The sequence below is a fragment of the Paramormyrops kingsleyae genome, chromosome 13 (genome assembly GCF_048594095.1).
Source record: "Paramormyrops kingsleyae isolate MSU_618 chromosome 13, PKINGS_0.4, whole genome shotgun sequence".
In the NCBI taxonomy this organism is placed as follows: domain Eukaryota; kingdom Metazoa; phylum Chordata; class Actinopteri; order Osteoglossiformes; family Mormyridae; genus Paramormyrops; species Paramormyrops kingsleyae.
In genome coordinates, this window is record NC_132809.1 from 9,645,850 (window position 1) to 9,651,849 (window position 6,000).

General features: G+C 43.2%; 1 long non-coding RNA gene across 10 annotated transcripts in view; it reads right to left on the reverse strand.

Moving 5' to 3' along the window:
* The window catches only part of LOC111855314 (uncharacterized), a 39,259-nt gene extending 36,014 nt beyond the window's left edge, over nucleotides 1–3,245 (reverse strand). For 5 of the 10 annotated variants that reach the window (XR_011982187.1, XR_011982188.1, XR_011982184.1 and 2 more), the window contains exon 1: nucleotides 2,720–3,243. This is a non-coding gene — a long non-coding RNA (uncharacterized lncRNA). Of the gene's footprint in view, nucleotides 1–2,719 lie in introns of all 10 variants that reach the window. The other 5 variants (XR_011982182.1, XR_011982180.1, XR_011982179.1 and 2 more) reach the window with 3 other exon arrangements.
* Between the last annotated feature and the right edge of the window lie 2,755 nt (nucleotides 3,246–6,000).

A 6,000-nucleotide genomic window follows, 5' to 3' on the forward strand; every position in this document is an offset into this window, starting at 1 on the left:
TCCCCGGAGAGGAAAACTTTCGAGGGGAAACCCCGCCATCCTTAGTTCTTAGTTATTTATGACATCACGTATTAGCAGTAGGGGATCCCTCGCTCTGCCCATTTTTTTGCTTGCTATTCTGTGGTTTAAAAAAGGTTGAAGACCTGTGACCTAAACCATTGTCACGTCATTTCATAACATCCTCTCTGAACAGAACTCTCTGAACAAGTTACCTTCATTGATTTAACAGAATAATAAATGTATCACATCCCAAAGCTCAGTGCACACATAATGGATATTAGGGGTCCACAGGAGGATAAGCTCAGCCGCTAGAGTCAGCATTCAGAAGCGAACGCAGGACCAGGGATCTCTGATTGAAAGTGCTGCCTGCCAACTTACAAATGAAGGGGCACCCTTACTTAATGAGATCTGAATCCTGGCAAAGGAGACTCAACCCAGGTGCTTTAATCCCACTCAGCTACAGAAGCTCCCGTCTCATTAACCCCTTCAGGAGTCACTGCTGTGGCGTAACCTTCCCCTGTGTGTCACCGCCTCAAAAAAATGCCCCCACCTCCAGCTGCACACAGGACTCATAAGCACAGTCAGTACCAGACTCATTTCATCATAGTTCACTGCACCCCGAAGATGTTTTGACATTTTAAAATACCAAAGTAATGAACGTAACAAAGTCACTGGATAATATTCCACTGTTGGTAGAATTACCCAGCTTGTGCACCCACAACAAATTAGAACAGGGCAAATGCAACCCGGATAATCACAGACCCACACCTGTGACTCAGTTCACGGTAGTCGCTAAGGTGGCGATTGCAAAATCGGATAGACAGGCGCTACGGAAGAAAGCCTGACTCGCTGACAGATGCTACACCCAATACCTCGCGGCGTCAGCCAGCAGCACATATTAAATTTACGATATACATGTCTTTTATGTAACTTGTGTCCCCTCGGGAAAAATGCACGATAAAGGTCAAGAAAAAATAAACACACATTTTAAAATAATAATAAAGCGCAGTAAAAATGGCGAAATTTTGTTTGTTGTGCGGAATGAGGGATTGCATTTCAGCAGGCCGACATCCATCGGGCCACGGTGCTGCTCAGCGGCGCCCTGCACCAGGAGTTAATGGATTCACTTTGACAAAAGGACACCGAACCCGCGATTACACGCGTTGGTCTCGGCTCTATAAATAGACGCTCGCTGCAGAGCAAACTGGCACTATTTACAGTGCAGCAGGTATGTGCTCCGGAATCTGCCCACCTACGCTTATCTTCGAGGACGACTAATTTTAACACATCTGTGCTCACATCGTCATGCAAATCCCACTGCATGCTTTCACCCATCAACACATTTGTGATATTGCATTATATATAAACACATATGCCATTTAGAATGCTGTAAATCACAGCTGACAAGAAACAACAACTTAAGTCGTATTTTCATTTATATATCTCTGCCGTACAATATTACAGGGCATTTAAATCACAGTTCAGCGCTATTCAAGGCTCCTTGGAATAAATCGCAATGACAGAGTCGGGAAACTGTAATGACTGTTCGCTTTTTAATCTTTGGGAGAATTTATTTGTGGCACCAGTGGCACTGAATCCAAACATCGCAAAAACAGGAGAGGAACCCCGATTGCGCATCTCTGCGCCTCTAACAAGCGCTGTGATACAGCAAGTCGCAAAAACACAGCACGGGAGTGTGTATTTGACACCGCTGATCACTTGCAAACCAAGGGAAATTATTTTTGGTGCAGCAGATTGAGAATGTGCAGGCAATTTGTATACCAATTAATTATTCATCCTAAGGATGGAGCAGCGAGCAGGCACGAGAGATGCCACATCCAATAAAAACCAAGTATAGTAAATCGGCTTTTGATAGGAGTCCTACGGCTGACACTCTGGATACGCCAGCCAAAGAGCACCAACAATCTAAAGTGTTTTATTTATGTGCACTTGGGGGAGTAAACGTGCAGTAGTAAACTGCAAGAAGATGAACGGTGTAAGAGGGTAACACTCGGTAACAGCAGGTTACTCAGAAAACGATATGCTCCACATTTCATTCATTAAAGAGTGATCTGCACATTCTGAATGTGAAGCAGAAACCAGACACCTTAGATCACGGGCATTAAGACGCAACAGTGCATGGGGCTGCAGTCAGGGCACTAATCTGCCGGCCAACATACATATATAATATCATTTGTCAGGGCATAGAAAATATTTACCCATATCATATGTCAAAATAGACCTTCCATGTTTTAGGGCATTTCACCTTGGACAATTAAGCATCACTTTTGAACTATGGCACACGTAAGTGCACAAAGTACCATCACTACGAATAGAACATTTTTCTATAAAATTGTCGCCGCATCCCTTTTCCCACTTCTAACATTGTAAAAAGGTCTATCGTACGCATGTATATATGCATTATATGCATACACTGAATTATGTTAAATATATATTTAATAATTGTATATCCTCAATGTTATATTAAAACATATTCTTAGGCTACTACCCAATGGGATACATAATGCACATGCAATATTGCCAAAATACAGAAATTTAAACGAATCAAAGCGTTCTTTAACAACGGTGACCTTTATTTTTGTCATGAGTGGCAATAAAAACCAGATCGGTCGGCGTCGGGAATCAGCTGTCACGGGCACTACCTTGTCAAGATGCCCAAGTCTGGAATAAAGCCGTGCAAAAACTACGCGATCCTTACCGCTCTGCGTCGAGGCTGACTTCATTAACACCATAAATTGGAGCACCGCAAGCATCACCGAGGAGGACATCGTTCCTGAGGCTTCGGCGGGTCGAAAAACCAGGTACTCAGATCGCGGATGTGGGAGGAGAAATATCGAGCGGGGGAAATTCAACGGAGGAGAAGACCAAGAGGTGGATATGAACCCTAGGAACAAGTAATCTATATTGTTCCCCCAGAATCGTGTCCCTTGTCACTTAGAAGAGGACAATGATAGGACCTGGAACAGCGATCTGTATGGTTTTTTAAAATTATTATTCAGAGATCAGATAGCGTGTGGATGGGTTTCTTAGAGATGCCAACGTAGGAGGAAAGCCGAAGGAGTCTACTTTATCGGATTGCGGTGGGGAGATCCCGCGAGATCGTATTATTTTCCTCCCCATGTCTCCGAGAACTGCGATGTCTCCGACTCCAGGAGCAGGGCGGTCCGGCTGCTGCTCCTCGCAGGCGGTGAATAAGGCTGCGTGCCTGCTTGCGTCACATGACATACCTGGAGGACATCGCCGAGATACGGGGACCCCCCGCTTCCACTCACGTGGCAACGTCCAGAATATGACACGCTCTTTGTTATACGCAGGCTTACGATAAGACTATAAATCATAAACTACTTGCAAGTCAAAAAAACAAATTGGGTTAATTACTTAATCCCATGGCTTTAAGATTTACGGTTGTTTAAAACGTCTTTCTTATCATCTTTGTTTTAATGCAAGTGGTGCTTAAGTGCATCTTTAATCAGAGCAATATGAAATTATATCGTTAGTTGTTCGTTCAGTGTATCCATTAACGATGAAATGAAACGTTCCCATCGAATTACAGAACATGAAAACCGATGATAGGCTATGACTGAGGTTTTCAAAAGTATAATCTTTTTCAGATTCTTGTGCTGTCGCATTGTTGTCTTTACACAAAGAGTACCATCCCTTGAATCCTTGAACTGAAAAGACTCTCTAACTTAAAAGTATTGAGCAAGTCATTTTAAAATACTACTGTTATTGTTACGGTGTCTTAGCAGGTAGCACTGTTCTCCAACATGTCCAGGGTTGGGTGTTTTGAATCTCGCACTCACTCTGTGTGTGAATGTTCGTCGTGTGTTGTGTACGTCTCCAAAGAGTACTTTGGCTAACAGGCATCCCATCCAGGGCAGCCTATATGGGACCCACACGACTTTGGTCAGGATAAGTGGTTAGAAGATGGATGAATTGACTATTGTCTAGTTATTGGATTTGTTTAAAAAAAAACAACTGGTTGAATGTAGTTGGTGGGATAGGAGACAAGTCTGTTTTCTATAGAAAAGATTATAAAAAGCATTTATAGTAATGACTGAATAATTCCACATAGGCCCAATCACCTGACTCGCCCTCTTACATCAATGAGAGAAAATTGTATGTATTTCTCTAAACATCTTAGGTTGTAAATCTAACGCTGTGTCTTTTGAGTAAATATTACAAATAAACTCCACTCCAGTGGATGTACAAATTAATTTTCCATACCTGTAGAAGGGCCCATTCAAACTATCACAACACACATTCCACCTTGTAACCCAGCAAAATTGGTAAACAAGGAAGTTGAAGGTAATGAGACATCACCTTGCATTTCGACTTGTCAGATGTGCCCTTACTGGCTGCCTCCTACACTCCTTCTCCAGCACGCATCATTTTCAGTCGTGTCTAAAAGTGATCAAAGACAAATGACATTCCATCCTGAAAAAATAACCTGACAGCAGTTATCTGGGTTTATCCTCACGGTGAAGGGACTTCAGCACCCTTACGGCGCGCACAGGAATAACAGTTTCTGCCCTGTTTTTTTTTAGCTATCATGTCTTCTTTTCTAATTTTAAATTGTTGCCTGAAAACAATATTGGCATCAACAGTTTTCGGCAAGGACACCAAACAACCAAGGGCGGCAGAAATTTTTGTGGGCATAGCTGGCTACTTTTGGAGATGCCATGACAAAAGACAAGCAACAATTAGGGCAAAACGCAGACAGAGCAGAGAGGAGTAAACTCAAGATACTGTATGTGATACAAACAGTAGTTAATGAAAATTCAAGTAGTAGTTGACTAAGGTGCAATACAGACTTCTACACATATAGCACTTAACATGCATCACATGCAATGTGCAATTATAATATGCAAACAGATTGGCAGGGGTGTGTGCTGATGCAGATGTAAACATGCACATCTTAATGCGTTGTTTGACTACAAGTCATTAGGCCACCAATCGTGCTGCTGGCTGGGTATGATTAAAGATAAATCCATGATTTTGCCGAGCAAAGTCTCATTTTCATAATATCTGAGGGCAGTTCAGGAAATCAGGGTTTGACTGAGATAGACTCTCAAGTCTTCAGGATCTTAGACTGACCTTGAGATGTAATCACTAGAATTTTAGTGCCTACAGGAAATCATCGACTAAAAACACGCCCATTCTCCCCACCAGATGCTGACGCTACAATCCCAGATAAGCTTAACCACACCCTCCACCGTTCAAAATGCAGGAGAACGATGTGAGAACCGTCTTCGAAAGAGGCAATTTTTAGATAAATAACTGGACACCCTGCACTCTGTCCTTTAGCACCTCCAGGCTGTATTCTCTACCCCCTAATTTTCTGATACTGTACCAATGAATTCACCTCTCAGCAGAGCTTAGGTATGGTCTACATGTCACGCCAGCAACATAATCACAAATGACAAAATAACCTGTTACCCACAAGAGTTGGTTCGGTCACATGGTCCAGAATAACAAGCTCCAAAACCACGGAAAGAGACGTGTGGAGACCGACCCCAATGTGGAGGGAAAACACAAAACACCAGGACCGGCGTAAATGATCGAACAACAGTTAGATGGTAATATGCAACAACTCAGCGACTCAAAAAAATCCATCAGAAACTACCGAAACAGACCGGGAAAATACCAGACCAACGTACCAACTTGCATAACGAACCGTTATCTTGAGATTCGGAAGAAGACTTTCCTGAAAAATCAAATAAGACCGAACAGCGACATCTAGCGGCCGGGTATCGATATAGCTGTTGGAGCTTTCTGCTCGCGGACACTTCCTGGTGCCCCTGGATTCCGTTCCCACCTAGAACGCCTGTTGTCAGAGTAGGGTTCCACGTGGCCATCAGACCGCGGTGTACAAAATACAAATACCGTTTGAACCGACAACGGAGTGTGCTATGTGATTGCCGCCAGAGGCACTGTCACGCGATGGGTAAAGTGGACCAGTCAGAGCATGATTCAAAT